Source organism: Phyllostomus hastatus, unplaced genomic scaffold, assembly GCF_019186645.2.
Source record: "Phyllostomus hastatus isolate PE091 unplaced genomic scaffold, TTU_PhHast_1.1 phas_scaffold_585, whole genome shotgun sequence".
Taxonomy (NCBI): Eukaryota; Metazoa; Chordata; class Mammalia; order Chiroptera; family Phyllostomidae; genus Phyllostomus; species Phyllostomus hastatus.
The window spans coordinates 29407352-29435261 of NW_025334037.1; the positions used below are offsets into that span (position 1 = coordinate 29407352).

Below are 27910 nucleotides of genomic sequence, written 5' to 3' on the forward strand. Positions count from 1 at the left end.
ATCCTGTCCAGTAAGAATATATGCCCCATTTCGGAGAAACTGTATCCTTTGTTCACTGCTTAGTCCCCACACGCAATAGACGCTGGGACATTTGTTGAAGGAAGACAATGAGGGTCCCAGCAATTCTCAGTCAGATAGAGAAGGGATTGATTAGGAGGCTGGGAATTGGCCAGAGAGGCAGGAAAAAACCAGGAGCATGAACTGTAACAGAAGCTTAGAGAGAAAGTACTTTTTATTGTGGTAAAAATATGCAACATAAAATCGACCATTTTAACCATTTAAAAGTATATAGTTCAATGGCTCTACGTACATTTACATTGTCCTGTAACCTTTACAACCATCCACCTCCAGAACTTTTTTCATCTTCCCAAATTGAGAACCTGGTCTCATTAAACAGTGACTCCCCATTCTCCCCTCCTCCAGCCCTGGCAGCCACCCATCTCCTTTCTGTCTCTGTGCCTTTGACTGTCCTGGGCACCTCACATAAATGAACCCACAGAGTGTTTATTCTTTTGTTTCACTGAGCATGTCTTCAAGGTTCATTCATGTTGCAGCGTTTACCAGAATTTCCTTCCTTTTAGAAGCTTAATAATATTTCATTGTATTTATAGACCACATTTTGTTTATCTATTCATTTGTTCATAGACACCCTGGGTTGCTTCCACCTTTTGATTATTGTTAATAACGCTGCTATGAACAAAGGTGTACCAATATCTCTACGAGACCCTGCTTTGAGTTTCTGGAGGTATATGCCCACAAGTGGAACTGCTGGGTCATCCTACGGTACTCCTCGGGTTAATTTCTGGAGGAACCCCCATACTGTTTTCATAACAGCTGATTCAGTGCACAGGGATTTCTATTTCTTTACACCCCTGCCAACACATTATTTTCTGTTAAAATACTTCTTTAAAATAATTGCCATTCTAATGGGTGTGAAGTGGCATCCCATTGCGATTAGAGGAAAGCGGCAACCATGTTAAGAGCTGCTGCAAGATCTAGTAAATCAAGACCGGGAGTGTTTTTTGTGTTTGGCGATGCGGAGGTGCTGACTTCAGGAGAGTGATGGGGAGTCGTGAGCTCTGAGCAGGCGGGAGAGTGAAGGGGTGGTTGTTGGGGGAGAGCCCCAAAAGTCTAAATTCAGGATCCATTCCAAAGAACTGACATGTAGCTTTATTCATATTCATGAGAGCTTTAATAGGAGAAACTCACATGCACAGGCAAAGTAGTTGTTGCTCCCAGTGGTAGCTGGCTGGGAAGAAATCCACCCCTTCCCAGGACAGGGTCTCTTTTTTATGGGGGGGGGTTAATAGTAAAACCACACGGTGGGGAGTCACCTAGACCACCAGGAAGAATAACGCCTTTCTCAGTTAACAGATAACATCAGGCAGTTGCTACACTCTCTACATTCATTAACTTCCTTCCTGGGTGATGACGTTCATCTTTGGGTGGTAGTCCAGCCTTCTGGGTAGTCAGCCAAGCCTGAGGCTACAGAGAGTCAAAGTCACAGGGCGTTAAACTGAGAGTCCAACATTTCCCAGATGCCTTTACTGCTGGAGCCATATTGCCTCTCTGACTTCCCCTACCTGTGCAGTGGTGGGGAAGAAAGATGGCTTGATAAACTTGTGTGTGCTCAGGAGTAGAGAACTATTATTTTTTTTTTAAGATTTTATTTATTTATTTTTAGAGAGGGAAGGGAGGGAGGGAGGGAGGGAGGGAGAGAGAGAGAGAGAGAGAGAGAAACATCAATGTGCGGTTGCTGGGGGTTATGGCCTGCAACCCAGGAATGTACCCTGGCTGGGAATCGAACCTGGGACACTTGGGTTCCCAGCCCGCGCTCAATCCACTGAGCTACGCCAGCCAGGGCTGAGAACTGTTATTTATTGAATGTTTGCTATGCTCTGACATTGCGTGAGATGCCAGGGCTGGCAAAAGAGCCAGAAGAACATGGTTCCTGTCCTAATGGGGCTGGCAGTGCAGCAGAAGAGACAATGAACAAGTTGATTTAACTCCAATGGAATAAGCAGAAGGTGCTGTGTATATATTGCAGCAAGGTGGCTCCTGCAGAAGGCAAGGGAGGCGGCTGGAGGGCACCCTGAGGGAGTGGCATGCAAATGGATTAGGATTTACAGTCCCCTATGGGTCCATCTTCAGGGGGGCAATGCCTTGGTCCAGCTGACAGGACATTTGGGTCCCCAAGACAGCTGCCTTCTCACCGACTGTCACCTCCATCGCCTGGCTCCTGCAACCAGAATATGCAAATGGCAGGCAGTTATATATGCCTAAATGACACTGGCTACATGCTCATGCAGGAACTTAGCCTTCTCCACCCAAGTATTCCCCCCAAATAACTTCAGTGAGCCCTCAGAGAAGTACATCCCCTATTTTCTCCCACCACCCATCGGTCGGCCTCTTCCTCTTCAGCTTTGGCTTCCATTTGTCCAGATCCCCTGCTCACGAGGCTAGATGATGGAGCCTCACAGTGTGAGGACACCCAGGTGTGTGCCAATGGCTTCTCCCCAGGCTTCTCAAACCACCTGTCTCCCGGGTGACGAGCAGGGCTGGGTCTGCACGGAGGGGTGGAGTTGTGACATGCTGTACCTGCATCCCACAGCAGCCATCCTTGTGCTCACAAAATCTCATTCCCGTTCCCTGTCAACTTTCTGTCCTGTTCAATTCTGATTCGAGGGCCAGATTGGGAGCCGTAGATGCATGACTTTGGGCAAATTAAGTAAACCTCCTCGGACCTTCCTTTTCTCATCTGTAATATTGGATGATAAAGTACCTATTTCAGACTAAGTGAAAAAATCCACGTATAGCTTTAGCACAGTGACTGGTAGTAGGTGCTGGGGCACTGCCACTCTTATGAGGACTTAATATTGTGATTACGTGCTGAGAGTTTGCCTACATGAGGTGTCTGAAGTCGCAGCTCAGCTAGCCAAGGTCCACCGTTAAATACATGAGCATTCTCACTTCGCCCGCCAGTCTCACAAGCTTAGCTAAAGTGTGTCCACCTCTAAGAGCTAAAGCCGCCCCAGGCGCTGACAAGATCTGGATTCTGAACGGCGAGGCTGAGGACAGCACCACTCGCTTGCTTCGCTCAGTGGGCCCCTGGTTCCCCGCCTGAGCCAGGCAAGGCAGTGCCGAGCCCCAGGAAACTCCCAAGGAAGTTTGCATTTGCCAAAATGCAAACCAAGGAAAAAGGATAAAAGCAACAATTTTGGACCAGGCTGGCATATTTACTTTTACTTACTGGGCTCATAAACCGTGAGCCCAGTCTGCCATATTTACTTTTTCTTAATCTAGAATAACAAGAGATAACATACACAATGGACTTTCTAACTTGCCACTTTCCCTTATCATCTTTGCCTTTGTGAGCCTAAGACATCATGTACTTTCATACAATCCCTCAAAAAAAAAAAAACCAGAAAAAAAAAACCCCTTTGGCCATTCCACTCCCTGCTGCCCGTGGAGAAGAACAGACTGTATCTGATGTTTCAGCTGGAAGGCAGGGTGGCAGATTCTTTCCAATGGGGTGGCGACTTCCTCCCCGCTTTCAGAACACACCCCTTCCCAAAAATCCGCCCTCCCGGGCAAGCAGCACAAAGGGAGTAGACCCGGCTCTGGGCGTCAGCAAATGCCCACAACCCTTCCTTTTCCTTTTACACCCAGTGGCCTGGGAATGGCACATGAGCTTGGGGAATCTGCACCGCCAAGCTGTGCGTGGCCCCTCCAGGCCTGCATGTGGCCGTGCTCTCACCCCTCTCCCCCTCCGGGTCCGTCTTCCAAACCAACCCCGCTGTGATGGGCCTACCCCCCAAATCTGATCCGCGTTTTGCCTATCTACTTAAGAACTCGCCGTGGATGAAAATGGTGTAGAACTAGATGGTGGTGGTGGTGGTGGTCGCACCACATAGTGAATGCATTAAAAGCCACCAAACTGTATCCTTTGGGAGGTTAACAAGGTGAATTTTATGTTATGTGATTTTTACCACATTTCTTAGAAAAGCACTTGGTGTCCAGTTGTTGCTCTTGTAACAGCCATTAGTGATCATTGCCTACATCTTTAGGGGTTTGGTGGTAATCCCTTCATTAGCTGGAATACTTCTACCCTGAGAAAATTTCCCTTATCCCTTATCAACCATTTGGTGTTTCTGAGGTACAGTGGGTACCCTCTCACCTCGTGTTCCTGCCTGTGCCAGTCCATCACCCAGGAACACTGTACCCCGTCCTCTCTGCCTGGCTAATGCCAAAGCCAGCTCCTTCACGGCCCGCTGCACTGTTGCCATGGTGAAGCTCCACTATCCCCATCCGAGCACTTACTTCCCTTTATTGTGACGCTGTGTTGCCCCCGTCTCCTCTCCTGACTGTTAGCTCATCAAGGGCAGGTTCTGTCTCCTCTTCTTGGATTCGGCCTGAATGGGAGAGGAGGTGTTCACTCAACAGTGGCGAAGTGAAGGTGAGCTTCTTCACTGCAAACAATGGGCAAAAGGTAAGTATTAGTCATCTCCTTTGTATCAGTGCCTTGGCTTTGTCTTGCTCTGTAATTAATGACACGGATCTAGAAACTTAAAATGACACATTTATTACCTCATAGCTCTTTGTGTCAGGAGCCTGCCAAGGCTCAGCTGGGTCGCCCTGCTCATGATCCTCATCAAGCTAAAATCAAGGTGCGGCTGGGCTGCAGGCTCCACTGGGAAGAATTCATCTCCAAGCTTAGTTAGGTTGTTGGCAGAATGCACGTCTTCACGATTGTATGACTGAGGTCTCTGTTTTCTAGCTGACTGTAAGCAAGGGGTTACGCTTAGCCATTAGAGCCTGCCCCCAAGTCCCTGCCATGTGGCCCTTTCCACTGACCCTGTCCTGACACAACTTACTTTTGCTGAGCCCCCAGTGCAGAGTGAGTCTCTGTAGGATGTGCTGGCAGGATGAAACCTTATGTATGTAACTGTAACTGTAATCATGCTTGCCACATCCTACTGGTGTAAAAGCAATTCAAAGGTCCCACCCATACCTACACACGGTGTGAACACAGAGGCCACCGAGGGCCTGTCCTCCACAATGAGCTACGACTTCCTGAGAGTCACTGTGTGCCACCCACTATACAAGGCACTTTTCATTAATTATTTCATTAGATCCTCAAACTACCTTACGAGAGGGAAACTATGAGAGCTGTGTTACACATTGGGAAGTTGAAGCTCAGAGAATCTGGTGTTTCACTTGTTCAAGGTCCCACAACCAATAAATGACAAATCTTGGATTGAAACCCAAGTTGCATTTGTAAAATCATCTTCTACTCTTCAGACCTTGCTTTTTAAATAGTTTGCCTCAGCCCTGGATGGTGTGGCTCAGTGGATTGAGAGCTGGCCTGCGAACAGAAGGGTCACTGGTTCTATTCCCAGTCAGGGCACATGTGTGGGTTGCAGGCCAGGTCCCCAGTACAGGGCATGGGAGATGCAACCACACACTGATGTTTCTCTCCCTCTCTCCCTTCCTCCCTTCCTTCCCCTCTGTCTAAAAATAAAATCTTTAAAAAAAATCCATTTTTAAATAGTTTGCCCTAGAAAACTCTTGAAAAGTTGTCCCCTTCTTTCTCTTTCTCAAGGGTCACAACAGAAATAGGAAATGCACATTCTTTTTGCTTCTCGGATTCCTATTTTCAAGCACAGTCAAAATGAATTCCTGCTGAGAGGGAATATGCAGACCTGAGCTGGCCCTTCTAGGAAGTGCTGTGTGGCAGAGTTAGGGCAGGCTGCCAAAGCAGGGAAGGAGGCCTGGCCTGGATCTTCTCAACGCCATCCGAAAATAATGATAATAACACCTCCTACTTCTATCCGGAGTTATCAATTGCCGTCTCACTTTATTCTCAGTGTCCCTGTGAGTCAGCCAGGGTAGGGATTCTACATATTCAGTGTACAGATTATTCTGTACATACAACTTTGTATTTTGGCTCAAAACCTTTGCATGAACATTTTCCAATGTGTCTTCTATCTTTTCCCTAGGCATGATTTTAAATGGCTGCTTAATATGCAACTCAATAGATAATTCCTAGTTTACTAAAGCTATTGAGGTTTCTGCTTGTTTCCCCCTAATTTGGGCTATTTAGTTCTCTTCTTGTTTCTCACTATTACAAAAAGTCCTGCGATGATCAGACCTTTTCCCTCACTTCCACATACACACCTACTTAGGATACAGTCCCAGAAACCAGATGGCAGATGGCAGTGTCAGGGCTCTTGGTGCACTATAACCCCCGTTTCTTAGGTGAGGAAACAGACTCTGTGAGACTTGCCCAAGTCCACACGGCTCATGAACGCACAGCTGAGACTTGGAACAACGTAACGTCTTCTCTGCTGGCAGTGTGCTCCACGGACCGCAGCTTGGTAAGCCCTGGAAGAATGTTAGAGATGCATCATCTCGGGTCCCACCCAAGACCTCATGAGTCAGAATCTGCTTGTACACACAGCAAAGTTCGAGAAGCTTTGCTAGCAACACATCCTGTAAAGTGCTGTAAAGTGCTTTGAAATGAGGCAAAACAGGCAGCTTTGGTGTTACCAGTTCTCCACTTTCACGTTTCCTTGTTTAAGAGCTGCTGTGCAGCTCGGGTACCGCGTGACGGATTTATTAATTTCATTGTCAAACCTCAGAATCTTTAACTTGCCTCCGCATTATCCCTGCATATGGTCCAACCCTCCTGCTCAGAATTGTGCAAATAGCGCTTAGGAATAATTTTCAGTGTGAAACTGTCATGGCGAGGGACAGAGAGCATTGCATCAGGTGTTCTGGTCCAGGTTCTACCACTAACGAGCTGCATGACCTTGGAGAGCCACTGAATCGTTCTTTACTGAATTAGAGACAGTGATGAGAGCACATTTTGTACATCATAAAGCACTGGACACATCTGTGGGGCAGGCTATATTTAGAAATCCTCTTCCTTGTGAGGTGAAATGAAAGCATTTATACCAGATGACCCTTGGAGCACATATTCAGAGGACCAAATCCTTCCGAAGGAAGCCTCCTTGGGGTTGGATTCCACCTGTGCTCTCCAGGAATATAATGACAGAGATGTATGTCCAATCAGAACAGGTAACAGTGAGAACTTAAGAGTAACTGGTCTTCAAAGTCCCTTTTAACTCTATAGACCTATGATCTACCATTCCACCATGAACCCCCCCACCACAGACTTCTAGCCTCAGCTGGTCATTTTAATGCAGCTACCGGCTTCTAGGAGGGAGAGCAGCTATCCCATTATTTAAGAATTTAAATGTACTCAAAATCCCATTTCTGGCATTAAAGTATTTCTTGTTGTATGCAATTTGATTAATTTCCTTTTCCTTAAGCACGTGAAACAATCAAAGACCAAGCTCAGGTCTTCCCAATCGGATGTAATTACTGAAGACTCTGGTCTCTGGGCTGTTCTCCTGCCTGTTGCCCGCCCCCCCCCCCACCCCCGCCCCATTACCTTTCTTAAAAGAAAGTTAACAAGCTTTACCTAGACTCTCTGTTTTGTATCCACATTTCTCAAACTTAAGAGCTGAATATTATTATTACTAAATAAGCAGCCCCGATTCAGCCCCTTTGACAACCAGGTAGTTAAAGGAAATATAAATGTCACATGTGGTATATTTCAAAGAATGGTCAGCAATGGTCATTTGCCCTGGACATCACGGTGATGTCCTCAGAAAAAGGAAACAGATTTTTTGAGACTAGATTCCAAAGGTTGCTTTTGTTTTAATGTGTTACATAATCAGTTTTCTTATAAATCAGGCTGTTTAGCTTTTCTTTTTCTCTTACTGCTTTATGATTTTAAATGGCTGCTTAATATTCACAACTCAATAGATAATTCCTAGTTTACTAAAGCTACTGAGATTTCTTCTTGTTTTCCCCTAATTTGGGCTAGTTTTCATAAAGCTCTTAAGTTGAGCTTTTTGATATTGAGAGATCAGTATTTCTAAAATGCCAAAGTTCTAAGAGGAAAAAAAAATAGTAAGAGGAACTATTTCAATCATTTTCAACAGCAAGATATTAATCAATGCCCCTTATTGAATGCCCTGGTGGGAAATTAACCACTCATTCATTTCCACACATATTCAGTAAAAGCCTGTTAGGTGTCAGGCACACGGGGACCCTGGGTGGAAGACACGGATCCGGTCCCCAGGGAGCTCAGTGTTGGAAGGCTGCACTGGGTGCTAGGATGAGGGTGCACACAGGGCTTTCGGCACAGAGATAGCAAGGACAGGCCATTCTTCCAAAGGGGCCGGAGAAAGCTCCCTAGATGAGATGCCTCTCAGGCCGAGGAGGAGATAGCCAGGGGGACAGAGGAGTGAAGGCTGTTTCAAGCAGAGGGAACAGCAAATGTAGAGGGAAATGCACATACAAAGGTGCAGAGGCAACAAGGAACATGACAAAGAATTAAGACGGTGTGGGGAGAGGGAGGGAAAATGCAGGAGTAGGCAGTAGGATAGAATGCAGTACTTGCTGAAATAAATCAGACAGACTGAGCCAAAGCCTCCATGGTATAAAGATTTCAGAGAGGAGAGTTACTTTCAGGCACTCCAGAAATAATACCTGTTAGGCGTGAACTTTCATTTGGAGATGATACCCTATCAAGAAATTGGTTGGCGTTACTCCAAAGTAGCAATTATAATTCTTATTTTGCCTGGGCTTACTCTTTTTTTCTCCCCCTTGTCCCCTCTGAGTGTAACTGCTCCAACTGTCTCTGGAAGAGGAGAGTCTCTGCACAGGCGGCGTTTCAGGCACCGCTCATTTGATCTGGTTGACTCAGGAAGCAGATGCATCCTCTTGGTCTCAGCACAAATCGCTGGGGCTTCTTTTTGTGTGTGTGTTTCACCAAAGCCAGATCTATGTGTCGATCAGCACAAAGGAAAAAAGTAATTACTGAAGTATTAGCGAGATTATTATTTCCTGATATGAACGGCTGCATTCCTTACTTGTATCTCGTTCTCTCCCTGGGCCAAACTGGGATAGAAAATTTAAAAACAAACTCTTTTTTGGACAAAGTCTATACTAATTATTTTTAATCTTGTTTGCATTTGGAGGACTTTTTGGGAATTCAATAAAAAAGATAAGCCTGCTCCTCAGAAAAATTCTCATTTTCTCATACCCACAAAATGGAACGTGGTTTCAATAGGTTCACAAGCCTCTCGAGGCCCCTGACAGCCCCTGAGTAATCCATAGACCTTGGTTAGGGTCTATGGTAACTATCTACACAGCCAGAAATAAAATGGAAGAATTGCTTTTGAAATTGGGCTGTGACAGCTGTCTGCTGATTACGGCAGATAGCTTGGGAAGCCAGAATAAACCTGAATTGCATGGGCCGTCTCCACATGCTCAAGCCTCTTCCACAACATTGATCCAGAGGGTGGGCCTCCGCTTCCCAGCTGTCTTCACTGCCATGCCAACCCAAACACCAGAGAAGGTCCCAAGCAGGAGGAGGCAGAGCAAGAAATCACTCAAGGCTTTTCATTTGCTAGACTTGCTAAACTCAAGTCTCATCAGCCTTGCAGTTAGAAGACCTTTTTTAAAAAATATTTTATTTATTTTTAGAGAGAGGGGGAGGGAGGGAGAGAGGAGAGAAACATCTTTGGGAGAGAGATATATTGGTTGCCTCTCACACGCCAACTGGGAACCCGGCCTGCAAGGCAAGCATGTGCCCTGACTGGGAACTGAACTGGTGACCTTTCAAACCTAGGCCCGTGCTCAATCCACTGAGCTGCACCAGCCAGGCTAGAAGAAGACCTTGAAGATCTTGTTTTAATCAAATGTCTTCCACTGCCTACTTGTGCAACCTTGTCAATTACATCTTTCAAGTGTTGGCTTCCTCATCTATAGAATGGCGATAATTTTAATACCTCTCAAAGGTGTTATGAGGATTTAATGACATAGAGTATGAAAACATTATTGACCTTAAACAAATTGCCACATATTTCTCCAGCAAAGTCCATGTGCTCGGGAACAACGCAGAATCACAACTTGGCACGTGCAGCCCAATGGTAACCCGAGCACCAGCCCAGGAGAACACTGGAGATGGAGCTGTCTTACGGGAGTGGGAGGGGCTCTAGTAAAGGAAGACATCATTGGAGAACCGGAAAGTCTGAAGTGGTTTTCATTGGCTGAGTGGTGGCGGCCTCCCATTGGCTCAGCTGTTACTGGAAAGTCCTACCACTTCAGGTTGAAGATGCAAAGTGGGCCTCTTCTTGCTGGAGTCGGTAGTGTGAGCTGAGCGATGAGTGTGAGCAGTCTCTCCACGGGCCTCCTGACTCCATTTTTAAATGGGGTTTCTGTTTATTAATTTTCACAGTGTTTACCAGACATCTAGCTCATAGATGGTGCTTGATAAATGTTAACTGACATTTAGTTTCCCAAGGCAGAGGAAGACCTTTTAGGAACCCTAAATACTGAAAAAAAATTATGGAGGGGGACTGAGAGTTTTCTGCCACTCTGTCCAGGCAACAACCAAAAAGATGAGCAAACGGAAAAGTCAAAACTTCTCGTAGCTCCGTCAGAGAAGTGAGGTAACGGGACAAATGGTTGCCCCCCAAGCCGGCAAGAAGGTGAATGAATACAGGTGGGTTCCCAGAGCCACAATTTACAGGTGCAGAACCAATGGTGGGGTAGGAGAGCCTGAGCTGTAACTGCCAGATTGCTGGAGGCTCAGCGTGGACAACTCCGAGAGGTTAAAAGCTCCAGGGGAGTGTGGAGGGACCCCCACTTGTGTGCATTCTACCTCCAGGAGCTCTATTGGGTCCTTACAGTGAGTATTGGAGAAAAATACTGTACTTCCAGCAGCGGGACAGAAGGAGGGGAGGAACCATTTTCAGAATGCCAGAGCTTCCTGTTCTTCTTAACAAGGCCTGCCCTCAGGAGGATCTATTTTACTGGAGTTAACCTACTGGGTTTTATTGGAGCCTAGCCTACTTGGGGGAAGGGAAGCACCAAACTTTAGCCCCCTCTATCCTTCTTGTGGGGGAAGGGAAATCCATAACTCAGCCCCTCTCACCATCCCCTCCCACCTAAAGTGGCAGAAGAACCGAGATGCACGGGTCAACTTTGGCAGGGGCACAGGCTCACCGGAAGGACAGATCTAATCCTGGGACTGTGGACACGCTTCCCCTCCCCTCCCAGCTTACCAGCACGTTACTATAGGCTTACTGACCGCAGTTCCCTCTACCTAGGACATTGCCGGCCTTTCAACAAAAAATTCCAAGCATGTTCAAAGGCAAAAAACACAGTTTGAAGAGACTGAGCAAGAATCAGAACCAGAGGCAGGTATGGCAGAAATGGTGGAATAATCAGACCAGGAATGTTATAAAACTATGATGAATATACCAAGGGCCTCAGTGGAAAAAGTGGATAACATGCACGAACAGATGGGTAATGTAAACAGAGAGATGGAAGTGCTAAGAAGGAATGAAAAAGAAATGCTAGATACAAAAAACACTGTAATGGAAAGGAAGAATGCCTCTGATGGGCTCTCTAGACTGGACTTTGCAGAGGAAAGACTCTCTATGCCTGAGGATATGCCAATAGACGCTTCAGAAACTGAAAACCAAAGAGAGAAAAAAACATCTGATCCTCCCCAGATAGAATGTCTAAGAACTGTGGGAAAATTACAGAAGGCACAACACACGTGTAATATGTAATAGGATACCAGAAGGGAAAGGAAGAGAGGAGGGAAGAGCATCAACATTTGAAGCAACAGTGATGTAGAACTTCCCCCAAGTTAACATCAGACACCAAACCACAGAGCCAAGGAGCTCAGAGAATCAGACAAGACAAATGCAAAGATGACCAAAAAACCCCAAATAAACAAAAAAGCCCCAAACAAACAAACAAACAAAACTTACACCTAGGTGAATTATATTCAAACTTCAGAAAACAAAAGATAAAGAGAAAAATCTTGAAAGAAACCAGTGGGAGGGGGAACCTTAACTAAAGAGGAGCAACAATAAGAATTACATCTGACTTCTGAGAAACCATGTAAGGAAGAAGAGGGGAGTGAAATATTGAGAGAGAACCCCCCCCCCCACCAACCTAGAATTCTGTATCCTGAAAAATTATCCTTCAAAACCAGAGGAGAAATAAAGACTTTCTCCCACAAAGATTGAGAGCATTTGTTGCTAGTGGACCTACCTTGGAAGAAATGTTAATAGAATTTCTTCAGACAGAAGAAAAATGGCATGAGTCAGAATCTTGGCTATGCAAAGAAAGAAAAAGCACTGGAGAATGACATAAGTGGGGATGAAATAAAATGTTTATTTTTCTTAATCTTAATTGGTCTAACATAACTGTTTAAGAGAATAGCAATAATGGATTTAATTATGTATGCTTGTGTGTATTTACTTACGTTTGCATATGTGTAAGTGAAATGAAAGACAGCAGTGACCCGGGAGGTGGCGGGGGAGGAATTAGGAATATTTTGTTATTAGAAGGGACTTGCATTATCTCTGAAGTGGTAGAGTGTTATCTGAGAGTAGACTTGGCTCAGTATAAATGTGTATGGCAAACTCGAGGGAAATCACTAAAAAAATCTTCAAAAAGTACAACTGATATGCTAAGAAAGAAGAGAAAATGGAATCATAAAGCTACCACAGCCTGTGTAGCCGCCCCTTGGATGTGTGGGTCATCTCAGGTCTCAGGTGCGTTTTCTCTTCTCAAAGCAGAACTGAAATTTCACCTGGGCAGTCAGCTCTAGCAACCACAAAACTTTCATTTCCTTTTTATTGTAGGGAGAAAGTGTTGAACCCTATTATTTCACCAAGAGAAACTGGGTGCTGGGCAATGAGTAGAGGCTGGGTGGGGGTCAGGTGCACACCTGTGGTTCCTAACCAGCCAATCACTGGAATCCCAGGGAAAACTCATTATGACGCAGTTCTTAGGCTCCTTCTCCGGAGGGGGGCTATGTGGACTGCAGGAGCCTTTAATTTCTTTTAATTTTTTCTGTTTTAAATTATTACTTTTTTCTCCCAGTTTTATTGAGCTATAACTGACAAATAGCACTGTTTAAGTTTAGAGTGCACATCATAATGATTTGATTTGCATGAAATGATGATCACAGTGAGTTTAGTTAACACCCATTGTCTCACAAAGATACACACATTTTTTTCTTGTGACGAGAATTGCCAGGATTTACTCTTAACTTCCACAGAAATCACATGGCGGTGTTAATCACAGTCATCAGGTTCTACACACCATTCCTAGGTTTTATTTTCTTCTGACTGGAAGTGTGTGCCTTTTGACCACCTTCATCCAGTTCCTCCCCCGCTCCCCACCTCGGTAACCACAAATCTGTTCTCTTTTTATATGAGTTTTTGTCTTTTTAAGACTCCACATATAAGTGCAGTCATTCAGTGTTTCCCTTTCTCCAGCATACTTCATTTAGCATAACACCTTCAAGGTCCACCCGTGTTGTTGCAAGGGGCAGGATTTCCTCTCTCTTTTTTTGAATAATGAAGTGCTTCCCAAGTGATTCTCGTAGCCCTCTAGGCTTGGGGACCACTGGCGCAGAGAAACAAAGCTAACGCCCGTTCTGCCCGAACCTTGTCAGTCTTCCCTACACTGGCTGCACGTGTTTGTGGCTCACTATCTCCGACCACATCTCCCTCTTGCTGCTCATCCTTCCCCCTGTAATACTGAAACATAGCTTCATGTCACTTATGTGACATCATATGTGTTTCCTTATTTCCTTGACCAGGTGAGCTCCTCAAGGACAGAGATCATGTCTTGATTCATCTCTGAGTTTCCTGAACCCTTAGACACCACCATCCAGTCAAGCAGCCAGTTCGCTGAACAAAGAGCCCAGCAGGAGGCGTGAGTGCGGCTGTAAGTGGGACTGAAATGTCACCTGACTCACCACGTCATGAGCCCTGGTCTCGACCTCCGAGTGTCTGGAGGAGGGGTGCCTTTTCATTGGTAATGTGGAGATTATAAAGCCTGCTTTGCCTATCCCGGGATGATTGTGATGCTCAAACGAACTGTAATCAATCAACAGAAAGAAGCTCTTGTTAGTGCTATTACGGAATTGCAGAAATGCCTTTTGAGTTAAAGACTAGAACTCCTTAATGGAAGAGATGGTGCTTAGTCACCATCGACTCTTTAGCACCTGCCACATACGGACACTCAGAATAAATGTATTGACTTCATAAATGAAATATAAATAAAGTCTTTCTTTTAAATAAGTGTGTTATTATTCGAATAGACTGAAGCAATAGAAGCCCACAATAAATGATCTGAGACTAGGACACGGACCATTTAATTTTTGGAGTTCAGCCACATTTGAGGGGTGTTTTTGGACCAACCTGCCTACACAACCTTGGACGTGCGGACAGGGGCTCGCATCAGGATGTCACACGCACGTGTCCAGCTCCACTCAGAAATGTTGGAAGTATTCCATAATTGAGGGAGGGTTTTCCTCAGATCCTTAAAACTTTCTCATCAGTAATATCCTCTTTTCACGAGAACCCTAAGCAATCTCGCTGAATGCCCCTGGGACAGCCACTTGTTTCAACACTGTGTCCCATGACTGGATGTGGCCATGTGCACAAACTCCTTAGATTCAGGATACCAGCTTGTTAAGCAAGTCAAGGATTTGTTTGGTGTTTTACGGATGTGTCGTTGCCAAAAGAAAGGCTAAAGAGAACAATCTTTATAAATACTCCTGATGCCAATAAAAAGAAAATGAAGCAGAAATCATAGAATGCTTATATCCTCAATCAAATGGAATAGCCCATTTGTCTTTCCATTTTGAATTCAGCAGCGAGCAATGGAAAGAACATGAGCTGTGGAGCCAGTCAGACCTGAGTTGACATTATGACTGTGGCATGTTAGAGAACCATGGCTTTGCGTGGTTGATTTAATCTTGATTTCATATCCCACGGTGGTTGTGAGAATAAAACGAATCCATGTAAAGGACCCTACCCAGCCCAGCACAGTGCTGCTGGGACACACTCTTGGGTGGGAGTGGGGGAATGTCCTGAGGGATGAGGGTGTTGTGGGCTGGGCAGCCTCCACCAAAGGGGTCTCTGCAATAACCTTCTTCCAGGGCTTTGCTTTCTGCTCATCATGTTTAGGGTCGGTGAGACCACTCTCGGCTGAGAATAGATGAAAACCATTCCTGATCAAGGTACAGTGTGGGGCAAAGGCTCCTGGAGAGTCTTGAAAGGAGTGACTGAAGAGTAACGGGCAGGGGGAGAGCCCCTGGTTGACCCTCCCGGGGAAAGTGGCCACCACCGATGACCCTTTGGTTCACCCCCTATGAGCACTTCCCTCCGTTAGTTTGTATGATAAGGATTTGTCTGCATCGAATGTAATGTGGTGTCTTTGGAAGCATTTGAGAATATGGAGTGCTGGTTGGGAGAGTCCGCTTCAGAATTAGACTAGCTGTCGGGCAAGTTATTTGGCTTCTCCGAGTCTCCGCTTCCTTATTCCCGAGGATAACACTGTTCATTCTCTACTCTCTGTCTTTTCCTTGCATTGTGGCTTCTGACTCCTCATCATTACAACTCACTCATGGCCTTCAAGGTTAATCACTGTGGTCTCTGGTTAGAAGTGGTCATTTGAGGATTCCCAAAGCTGCTGGCCAACCTAGAGTTGCCTACCTTTGGGTCAAGTGCCCAGCCCAAATCTAATAAGCATAGCCAGCAGGGAGGCAGGGTGGGCGTGGCCACATAAAGCACCTCAGAGATGGCCTGTCAGCCAGGGACTGTGGAGGAGGACAGGGCCATCTCTGATGGGAGAGTGTGGGTGTGTGATGATATCCACCATGATGGACATCCAGGCTGTAGAGATAAGACAGAGAGCTTTAATGCAAGGTGGACAGTGGTAACTGCAATAGAAGAAATGCTGACAAAGTGTCTTTTAGATGAGAAAGAACTCGCTTTCTAGCTAGGAGAGTAAGGGAAGGGATCCATGGAAGAAAAGGCCTCGGGAGCAGCTACGGCTCTCAGTCAGTCAGGGCCCATCCTTAGACTTGAAAGTGGGGGTCAGTTCTACACAGACCTCATGACTGGGAAATTCAAGGAGTTTCTGTATTAGCCCGTCCCATCCCCCTGGCCACAAGCATTGACTCAAGGATGGGTGTATAAGGAAAGTCAGGTCAGTGAGGGACAATGAGATCTACCAGGAAACAGACGTTCCCTCCTCTCTGCTGGACGTGAACACGAAAGCCTGTGGCCCCAGAAGCCACGGCAGTGGCAGCTCTCTTAGAGGCACAAGGGGAGAGCCTTTCGAGAAGGGAGCCCTCATCGAGGAAGTAGAGCTTGGAGGGAGGGAGAGAGATAGACATAGAGATGGAGACAGAGACAGAGATAGATAGACGGCAAAAGACAGACAGACAGAGAGAGAAAGGGAAGAGAGACACTGTGTCCTGCACAAGTCATTTTGGGAAAATACGGGGATGAGAGGGGGACAGTGAGAAAGACAATTTGCTGAGAGCGTTGGAACAGGGATGTCAGTAGGGGAAAAGCACATGAGAAAGGTCACTGAGGGCCTTTGAAGAGGGCAGATGAGAGGCTCTTTTCTATGGGCAGTAGAGAGCTATTGGAAGTATTTACGTACTGCGATGAGAGTGGTGCTGGGGATAAAATAATCATCAATGTGCACAAAACAGGGCAGACTGGAGAGAGGCTGCGGGTGGGGAGACCTCTGGAGCTTACGGAAATAACCTGAAGACCTGAACTAGAGCAGTATAGATGGGGCTGAAGACAAGAGAAGGAGGTGGAAAAACGAGACCACAGATTTCAGATTTCGTCATTTACTAAAGGCTGCATGAATGAGGGAAGAAGGGAGGTGCCTACACGTAAGCAGGGCAGAAGGGCACCGCCCCTCCATCACCACAGAGGATGAATATAAAAGATTAGGCCACAGAGAAGATAGAATATTTTCTTTAGGTCCATTGCTACAGTGCAAATGGATGGTGATGAAACTTGACAACATTGCAAAATAAGAGCTGGTGGTGTTGACTCATGGTCCTTACCATCAGCAAACTTCAGGAGCTATTTATAGAGATTGCTAGCCACATACTTTTGACAGGGGTGGCAACAAAACACACACATCTGGGGAGATTTGAACTTTTTCTCTAACTAGCTGTGTGACTCGGGGCAAACCACTTACCCTCTCTCAGCTGTAGTTTCCTCAACTGGAAAGAAGGGAAGGATAAAAGCTTCTTTCCAGGCTTGTGGTCCTCAGCTCATGCTCTCGTAGACAAACCTCCTCCCTGTTTCTAATAAAGAAAAGGTAAAACAAGTAAAACTATTAAAAATAATAAAAGGTAAACACGTGTCAAACCTTCCACCTTTCCTTTTCCCTTCCTTTCTTCCTTTTCCAAGTACGCTTTGTGTCTGCAGACTGAGCTTGCACAGGGACTATTTGTGTTGTCACAGCTTGTTGATAGGTTTCGTGTAGTTTTCATGTAGCTTTCACGGTTAATCAGTACTTGATTCTATTGATTCTAGTACTACCCGCATTACAGAATTGGAATGGCCTTTCCTTGCCCTGTCTTGTATAATGGGGGAATAACTAATACGCAGTATTTTTTTTATGATGATTTGCTCGAGGAGCTAAGAACGACCCCTGATTTATCTCATGGGCAGGAGGGGCGTTCAGCTCAGCAAGGGGCTGTGAGTGTGGCAGGCACACTTGACATGCGTAGAGCAGGGGATAATGGCAAGGGGAAGTGATGAGGGCCACAGAAGCAGCATAGATGAAGTACCATAGCGGGGGAGGAGCCACTATTGTGGATCCAGTGCCGTCGATTTGTCAGCAGCTCCTCACTCCCCTCCGTTATCAACTACGTGCTAAGTGTTTGCACTGTTTTGTTCAATTCTTGAAATAATCCTTTGAGGTAGCTAACACATTATTATTATGCTCATCTGACAGATGAGGAGGCTGAAGCTTAGGGCACTTGCCCAGGGTTACAAAGACAACGGGTAAATGGCAGAGTAAGGTCTTGGACCTGGGCTTTACCGACTCAAGAGCCCACAGTTTTAATGGTTGTCCCAGATTGTCTGTGCTGAGACTTTCTGGGACGTCCTCTCTTGTCTTTTCTTTTATAGGCATGTGATTTATATCGCCCATCTGGAATGGGAAGGAGTGAGGGGGGCGTATTCGGGAACTGTCGTCTCTCCAAGATTACTCAGCTCCTTGATTTCTCCCCTGGGAGCCACACTGCTTGTCAGTAGGAGGTGTTGGAAAGAATTAGATTGCTCCGGGGTGTTCACATGTATGCAATTTATTATTTCTAAAGATAAAGTCTAAGGAGACCTCTACATTACATTATATTTCTTCCAATGAGTGAAAGCAGAGGGCATCTGTTTAGTATTGGAGACATGCACCTCGCCCACTTTGGCTAAAAGAGAAAAAAATAAATATTAAAACGTAGTCAGTCAAAGAATTACCCCCTGCATGGCTGGTTTGCTCACTGCTTTAAGGGTGGAACTCAGTGGCCATCATTTAAATTCAGGGCTGCCAGAATAGGATGTCCTTGCTTTTGATCAATTGATCTTCCTAGGAGAGGGCTTAGACTCCCTCCTGGATCTAACCCTGCTAGGCCTAGATCTGAAGCTTGGAAAAAGTGCTGAGACTCTGTCAGAGGGTAGGAGAGGAGGAGACATCATTTCATTCAGTACCTTCCTTTAACTGTGGAAGACTCTGAAGCCCAGTGCGCCCATACCTGCCGACTGCCCTTCTGGACCTGCTGTCCCCCCTCTTCACTCAGCTCTGCATCCTGGGAGGCTGCCCCGCATGGACTCCATCCATGCGTTGCCTTACTCTCTGGCTTCCAGGTTGCTTAGGCCATAGGGAAGTACCCACAGGAGATCAGAAGGAGGAGAGTGAGGAAAGGGTATGGTTTCTTCAACTCCCTCCCTGCCAGCATGCCCTGGATGGGCTGCATCCCTCCTCTGGTGGCCACAGCTCCTATCAGGTGGCCCTCTCCATGCAGCTGCCCTGTCTGGTCCAAGTGACTGCTTCTCCCTTGTGCCTTCAAGGTCTGGGGTAGTAGGGGCTCATGGTGGTAAATAGCCCTGAGACACTGCACTGTCCATGTTGTGCACACATCTTTAGCCCCTTGTAACACTAGAATCAAGTTACCCAGTTTGGTTGTGCCATCTGTTTCCTGCCAGAGCCCTGGCTAATATACCCAGAGAGGCGAATGGCTTGCCTGAGGTCTCGGGACTATTTGATTACAGGCCAGAGTGTGCTAATAAGAAGAGAGGACACTGGCATGGTTTACAGTTTATGAAGTACGTTCATAACCATAATCTCAAGTGCCGGAAAGTTACCAAGCTTTCTACTTACAGCCTAGAAATTGAATCTTAGAGAAGGTGGGGGGGTTCAGCACTGGGGAGTGTCAGAGCCACCCTCCAACCCAATGCATGGGCTCTGCCAGTCACACCATGGCTTGCCTGCAGGTCAGGGTTGAACCTCTCATTCTTTCCTAGCACAACTCCACACCTGGAGCCTCAGGAAAGCAAACATGCTCAGTGTTTCATCTTCCAAGCCCAGCGGTAACAGTGCTGCATACACAATCCAATAACTTGGGAGGCAAGGGGTGTCACCCTGACGTTACAGAGGAGGAACGTGAGGCTGAGAGGCTAAATACCTGACTCAAAGTCATGCAGCTGGGAAGGAGCTGGAGTTCGAACCCGGGCCTGTCCACCTGCTGTTTCCCCTGCCCCATGCTGCTTCTGTGTGCAGAGCCGTGCGTTTCCAGAGGCACCGAAGGCTGCAGGCCTAGCACATCCTCTGTGTTTTCTCCCATCAAACAAGTCCCAGCCTGACCTTCATACGGACTCTGGGACCTTGGCCTGGCTTTCCTGTTGGGTAGTCAAGGAAACCCAGGTTGGGACTTTTGTGGATAAAATATGACAGAAAATGGAGTGTAGCTGATTTAGACCCAGAGATAAGGCAAGGCCAGCAGGCCCTTTGTCTGAGACAGCCTGGGAAAAAAGCATCGGGGGTCAGGACCGCCTCCGCTGTTACTCCTGAGGGAGCAGGGGTGCCAAAGCAGCTGTGACAACATCCTGTCAGCAGGGCTGAAGTGTCCTTCTGGTTTACCAACCTAGTGGCAAAAGATTTCCTGGGCCCATCAGTTCTCAGGACATAAACGCAGAGATGGGGGCTAGTGATGGCTGAACATTGACTGACATGGGATCACCTACTCTCTCTGTGGACTTAAGGACTCACTGCCCCAGCTTGGGCCTCAATTTTCTCATCTGAAATATGGGGACGTGAGTGTGGCCAGTGCCCTGCTACCTGTCTTCCAAGCTGTTCTTAATGGGTTTGTGAGTCTGCAAGCCTTCCACGACCTCCCTACTCATCCCCAGTCCCACCCCCTTTGCCTGGTCCCTTAGCAGGACATCAGGGTTGTTTAATATTATTGATGGATTTGCATCAACAAATTCACATTTCTTTCCCATTTACTCACACCCATAGACAGCTGGCCAAAACCAGGTGGTGGCCTGTGGTTGTGGAGGGGGCAGGATGGGACTTGGGACTTGACCTGCACAGCATTTTCGCTAGCCACCAATTCTCGAGTGCTGTTTTGCAGTCTTGGGAAGTAGTATAGGTGAAGAGTGGGTTCAGTTTCCGCTTCCTTTATCACAGTGACAAGCAGACCCTGGGATGCTAAGTGACTTGCCCAAGATATGCTGTGATCCAGGGTTAGAACAGGGCCTCCAGCCCCCTCATGCCTGTACTCTTCATTGCCAAAGAAAATCATTTCTGTGCTTGGTGGTGGTCTCCATTTGAAGCCACTGCTTCGAAGATGAAACATGTAATAAATATGCAGTATAGGGGGAAACACAAAATGATAAGCAAAAAGAAGAAAATGAGATGAGTGATTTGATGCCCTGCCGTTTTGGGTTAAGCAGAGCAGGGCTATTGTGAGATGCACTGGAGACTTGCTTAAAACCCAACAGAGACTGCCCTGGCCAGGTGGCTCAGCTGATTGGAGGGTCAACCGTACACATAAAGGTTGCAGGTTTGATCCCTAGTCAGGGCACATACCTAGGTTGTGGGTTTGATCGCGGGTTAGGGTGTGTATGGGAGCCAACCGATTAATTCTCTCTCTCTTTCCCTTTCTCCCTCTCTTAAATCAATAAACACACCATATCCTTGGGCGAGGACTAAAAACACAAACAAACACAAAAAACCCAACAGAGACTGAACTTCTTGTTCTTGTTGGCAGGTTCAGTGGCTAGTGGTCACTCTGCTTTCTGTTTTAGGAGGGCCCTTGGCCTGAGTTTCTGAGTACTCAACTCAAGCCAAGTGACAAAGCAATTACCAGTAGACAGAGAGAGGAAGAGTGCTTCTCCTGGTCCAGTGAGGAGCTGAGCTTCTTGTTGATACAGCCCAGAGGATGGGGTGGTGCCCAAGATGGGGGCGGGGGGGAGGTCAGTCTTCAGGGACATTTGCTCTGTGGGAAGATTTGCCTCCCTCTAATGCCTACCTTTAAATATTAGTCCTTCTTTCACGTATCCTAAAAAATAACCTCTTCCAGATGTATTTTGGCACTGAAGTCTGTGCTTCCTGTGGCCAATTTAAAACACTCTGTTCAAGGCTTAAGATACAGACTTTTGGAATGTCAGAGCCCAGAGGACCTAACAGCCCGTCTAGGCCCAACCCACTTATTCAGCGCATGGGAACACCGAGATTCAGAGATGGAAACTGACTCACTGAATGGCATGCGGTAAGATACTGGCAGCGGCAGGCCTGAGGCATGAGCCCTCCGATTCCATTCTGTGTGCTCTCAGGCTAGACGTCGATTTGAGGCACGTGGGAAATATGTTCCATCCGGCATGGGACGGTGAAAGGGAGTCAGGGCTTATAAATCAGGAAGAGGAGGCTTAATTCCATAAACATAATGATGAGCTGGAATGTATTGGGAGCCTGTTATGTGGTAGCAATTTTATAATCATCATCTCGTTTCATGCCCATAACCTGTGAAGGAGATGCTATTATTTCAAGCTTTTCAGATGAGAAAACTGAGGCTTAAAAGAAGTGGCATAGGCCCTGGCCAGGTAGACCAGTTGTTGAGAGCATCGTCCTGATGGGCCAAGGTTGTGGGTTTCACCCTGGTTCTGGGCAGGTAGAGGAATCAACCAATGAATGCATAACTAAGTGGAACAACAAGTTGATGTTTCTCTCTCTCCCTTCCTTTCTCTCTAAAATCAATTTTTTTTTAAAAAATTTAGCCCTGGCTGGTATGGCTCAGTGGTTGAGTGCCGGCCTGCAAATCAAAAGGTCGCAGGTTCGATTCCCAGTCTGGGACACATGCCTGAGCTGCAGGCTGTGTTCCCAGTGGGGGTCACGGGAGAGGCAACCACACATTGGTGTTTCCCTCCCTCTCTTTCTCCCTCCCTTCCCCTCTCTAAAAAAATAAATAAATAAAGTCTTAAATAAAAAAAGACAGAACTTGCCCAAATTGGCATAGCCAACAACTAGGGGTTAAAAGCTTAAGTCTGTTTGATCAGAGCCCTGTTTCTGAGTCACTACATCAACCTAAAATGTGTCTGTATGATTTGGCCTGAACTGAGCCCTGACCAGCGTGGCTCAGTTGGTTGAGCATCATCCCACAGGGCAAAGGATTGCTGGTTTGGTTCCTGGTTGGGGCACATGCCTAGGTTGTGGGCCAGTCCCCAGTGGGGGTTCATGCAAGAGGCAACAAATCGATGTTTCTCTCCACACATAGATGTTTCTCCCCCTCTCTTTCTCCATCCCGTCCCCTCTAAGGGTCAATAAGTATCATAAAATCTTTAAAAAAATTTTGGTCTGAACTGAGACACACTTTAAGACATCTTTTCCCTTGTCATCCATATGGGACTGAACTCCATGGTTTGAAGCAGTGGTTCTCGAACTCTGGGGGGGCATCAGAATCACTGGAGACTTTCTGAAACTCCAGATTGCTGGTCTCTGCCCAGAATTTCTAACACAGTAAGTCTGGGGGGTGCCTGACATTTGTATTTCTAGCAAGTTCCCAGGTGATGCTGCTGCTGCTACTGATCTGGGCACCACACAGCGAGTCCCTGACTTAAAGGGCTCATTAAAAGACTTTAATGTCAAATGGGAAGGGTTTACAGGAACAAATTCAAAGGACACATGGACAAAAACTAGGGGGAGGGTGGTAATGGAGGGAAGTGGGGAGGGCTGGGTGGGTGGGCTGGAATGGGAGTAAAAGGGAGAAAACTGTACTTGAACAATGATTAAAATAAAAAAAAAGACTTTAATGTCAGCTGAATTTTCTTGCATTGAGTGTCAATTTCCGAGTAACTATTCAGGAGCTAAGCTGTTACTTCTCAGTGAAAGACATTCGTGCCAAAAAATAAGGGAAATAGTACCATCACTTGATTTCCTAACTTCCATCTCCAAAGGGTTGCTGGAGGGTCTTCATTTGGGTTGAACTGCTACAAAGGCTAAAGATTTAGACCAAAAGCACAGAATGCCACAGCAGAAAGAAAAACTCCAGCCATTTCTTCATCCCTGTTCGACTCTCAAGGTTGAGAGTCCTGGGGGAGAAAGTGTCACTGGAGGAGCTGAGGTCACATGTCCATTCCTGAGCCAATCGTATGGTTAGGGAAATGTGAGGCTCTGATTGGCCAAACTTGAGTCACATGCCTACTGCTGAAGCCAGAAGTGAAATGAACTCCACAGGCTAAGAAGGGGGTGTGAGCGGGCCCCCTAGAGGATGCCTGGGCATGAGGACACTGGAGAGAAGGGTAAATGGATGCCAGTGGCAAAACCACAGGAGCCCACATTTCTGGTTGCCAGGCAACCCTTTACCTTTTAGTTCTGTTTATTCTTCTTTTCCACCAAGTTCTCCTGGCAAGAGGGCTGGCCTTTTTGTAGGTGGAGGAGGGCCCAACCCAGGAGGCTTTGAGTGAAGTGGAAAGAGATAAGGGCTGGAGATTTGGGTGTTAGGCCTAGTTCTGCCACGAACTTCCTTCCCTCTGTGAGTCTGTTTGTTCTTCAGCTGTGAAAGTTGGAGAGTCCCTGGGCCCTGGCAGCCCTGATAGGTTGCGGCTCTAGGCAGGGTCATAGGCAGTGGGGCCCTCCCTCTGCTCTTCACATGATCTCTCAGAAATGAAGGCAGCTTTTTCCAAATGCGGGTGCTCCCTGCCGTGGAATAGCCTGATCTGCTAGAAAGAGCCTTGAACTTGGCATCAGATGGCCATTAATTCCTGACTTTGATTTCTGATTCCTTTATTACCTGTGTGACCTAGGCAAGTTGGATTAACCTCTTCGAACAACCTTATATAAAAAGTGGAATTAGCCCTGGCTGGTGTGGCTCAGTGGATTGAGTGCTGGCCTGTGAACCAAGAGGTCACTGGTTCAATTCCCAGTCAGGGCATGTGCCTGGGTTTCTGGCCAGGTCCCCAGCTGGGAAAGTGTGAGAGGCAACCAATCCATGTCTCTCTCACACATTGATGTTTCTCTTCCTCTCTTTCTCCCTCCCTTCCCCTCTCTCTAAAAGTAAATAAATTTAAAAAATCGTTTTTTTAAAAGTCCTTGCTTGGCCTCAGAGGTTCTCGAGAGAATGAGCGGATGGATGTGAAGTGCTTTGTAAGCCCCCAAGCACCAGCAGGTAGAAGGCACACCCAGCGCTCCTGCCTCCCAGGCCAGTGCGCTCCAGGGACCGGGGCTCCCGAGGGAAGGCTGGGGCCCACGTCCAATGAGCGCGAGCCCTTCTGCAAGGCATGCGGCTGCCACTTGTGGGGCACTTGTCCTACACCTCGTAATTCCGCACGTGAGTGCCAGGTCAAGTGGTAAACTGAGGCAACTGGGAGGGTGGGAGAGAGGGGCCACTGATGGTTCTAAATCTTGCCAGGAGAGTCTGCCCTGGAGTCGGAGTGTGGGCTCCCAGGGACCAGCAGGGAGCAGGAAGCTGGACCCTGCCCTTGTGACCATGCCAGCCCTCCAAGGGGCATCTGGACAAAGGCTGCCCTCTGACTTAGCTAGTGGGGCATGGGATGGTCATCTGCACCCTGATATCTCTCAGGCGCCTCCAGTGAATGTGTTCAGAGTGGGTTTCTCGATCTCAGCCCCACCTCCAGAATTCATCCTGTAGATGACACCTGCAGCCATGCAGTCTTCCATGCCAGATACTTCCTGGTCATGATCTTGGCATCTGTGTTAAGCCCCCCTACCCCAAATCCAAATCCTGCCCATTTCTCCTCTAAAGTACATTTTATTTCCACTCATTTTTTTTCTCATGCCCACCGCTACCAGTCCATCTGAAATACTGTCATCTCCTACTTGCAACTAACTGACTCCTAACTAGTTTTCTCCTTTGGGGTTCTGTTCCCCCCGTTCCAGTGTAGGCACATTTGGGAAACAGTGCATACTGTTATTCTCCTTTCTAAGCTTTACAGGGCATATGAATATGATGAGTCTCCAAGACTGTGCTATAAAAAACGTCAGTTTAACACTATTTAATCCAGTTTCCTGAACTTATTTGTTCATGGATATGATCAAAGAATATCACATAATAATCTGTGTATCGGCCAGAGTAAACTTTCCAAAATGCAAATCTGTTAGCGTTCCTACCCACCTCACAGGTCTTCAAAGGCAGGCTGTTGCATTTGGAATGAAACCCAGGGTTCCCAGGGGGCCCTATCAAGCCCTGCAGGAACTGGCCCCTCCCTGCCCACCTCTGCAGCCCAGCCACCTCTCCTGCACTCCCTACCTTGCTCCCGACACTGCGGTCACACTGGCCTTTGTCTGCTTCATGAATGGGCTGGGTTTCTGCATGTCCAAATGAGACAGGATAGTGATAAGCTGGGGAAATTGCTTGGCAAGTGGAAAAGGGAAACTGAGACAGATAGCGGAACACAATGGCCAAAGCAGTTTATAGTCAGGTGCTGATGGCCACCAGGGCTGGCCCTGAGTGCGTGGCAGGGGGTCAAAACTGGGAAAGAAGGACCTCACCTCCAGGGTCAACTTCCCTCCCCTGGCCTTTCCTCCCTGGAGACAACATCTAGGCCTCAGCTGCATTTCAGCTCCAGGCCCAGAAAAGCAGCAAAATCGAGTGGGCAATGCCAGAACCAATTGCAGTGACTGAAGACGCCCTGCCCTGCTGCTGACCAATCAGCGGAGACCATGACCCTGAGAGGGCACACCTGCAGAACCAATGAATATGCTGCTGAAGCCCTCCCCTGAGACCTCCCCTAACATTCCCACCTGCAGGAGAGAGAAAAGCCTCAAGATAAAGGACCCCAGGTGTTCACTTTCTGGGGAGCAGCCTAGGACATGCCCTTCTTCCCCCACGTCTCTCTTCACGGGCAGTGGGCAGTTGGCATGTTGTCCGAGGCTAATCCCCTGAACCTGAACCAGTCCCCTAAGCCCCCTCTTCTCTGACTTTCCAGTGGGCCAGGCTCTCCGTTGCTGCTTCTATGCTGAGCTCTTCCTTGTTTCACGGTCCCCATCTTTAATAAACGTACCCTCATAGTCACCCGAACTCGCGTTGTGAAATCTCTCCTATGCGAAGTCAAGAACCCACTCCCTACTGCTGTTCTGAGGCAGACCCACTCAGGGCCAGGCCCCTGTCCGGTAACACTCATGTCCCAGTGTCCTTTCCCAGGCCGTTCCCTCCCTGGCCTGCCCTCTGTCCTTCCTTCACATCGCTGCTTCAGTTTGTCCTTCAGGTCTTAGCTGAAGGGTCATGTTTTCAGCGAGACCTCCATTAATGACACTATTCAAGCAGTCCCCATGACCCTCCCCACTTTCCACCGATTATTCTCTGTTGGGAGTCTATTTGTTTTCTCCATAGTACTTACCGCAAGTCATGGTTGTCACGGCTGCCCAGCCCCGCTGCACTGTGAGCCTCACGGGGGCAGGAGGAGTGCCTCCTTACTGTGGGCCCAGCCCCTTGGCTCAATAAATAGTTCTTGAATCAAAGCACAAATGCAAACAGTAGTGATCTTGTCCCTGTGACTTCTGCAGATTTTCCTCAAAGGTGCTGCAGTGGGAACCGGTCATTCCAGGCACCTCCTGGAACCCAGGAATAAGGAGGAATGCTAGCAGTGCCCGGCGGTACCCAAGCTGGTAGAATGGCTTACTCGGTCCCCTGACCTCGACCTTGACTTTGACCATGTTCTTCCTGTCCCACATGTCTGTTGTCCACAGGTGCACAGCTGGACCTTCCAGCTCTCCTAAAACAGCTCTCAGGGGGAGGACCCGATGAACTCAGGGGCACTGGGAGTGAAAACAGATACTATACTTTTCACAACAAATAATAAACCAGGACCCTGGAGATGACAAGCACTTTTTTTTGACACTCCCTGCAGGACTGACTACCTCATTTGCAGGGCTCAGTACAAAATGAACATGTGGGCCGCTTGCTAAAAATTTGTTAAGAATTTCAAGATGGTAACAGCAGAATATGAGAATAAACCAAGTCCAGGAGACCTTCTAACTGCAGGTCGCACACCCGAGAGGCTGGCCCTTGCTGGCGGCAAAGGCAGGCCAGGGGGTTGGTTCGGATTCTCCGGGCTGGCCCTGCCGCTTCCAAGAATGATACTCCTCCAGACTCGGCTCCCGGCAGCCAGGGTACACTGGGCGCAAGAGGCTGCTGCCACTTACCCCAGATTTCCCCCAGTCTCCATGGTTTCTAGCTAAGCAGGCCTACTCAGAGCAGAGTCAAATTTATTTTCTTTTATCTAGTAGCTTAAGGAAGCAGGAAAGTTGTTTCTGTAAAACTCCCTAGCAGGTAAACATGAAGACATTCTTTTATTCTGCAATCTCTGTTGCCAATCTCTGTTGCTGCTCTTCACCTGGCCTTCATACACACCTCCAGCCAGCCAGTGGGACAGCCTTCTGCAGGTGCCCCACCTTCAGGAATCTGGCCTTATTCTAGGGGCAGGGAGGGGCAGGGAGAGGCAGGGTGAGGGGTGTGACCCTGAAG

General features: G+C 47.3%; 1 long non-coding RNA gene across 1 annotated transcript; it reads right to left on the reverse strand.

Annotated features, from left to right (window-relative positions):
- Positions 1-1839: 1839 nt before the first annotated feature.
- LOC123810163 lies at positions 1840-26849 on the reverse strand. Its single transcript, XR_006784190.1, has 5 exons — positions 26784-26849; positions 17125-17233; positions 6178-6384; positions 4321-4469; positions 1840-2239 (listed from the first exon to the last, which is right to left on the reverse strand). It is a non-coding gene; the product is annotated as an uncharacterized LOC123810163 (long non-coding RNA).
- Positions 26850-27910: the final 1061 nt, after the last annotated feature.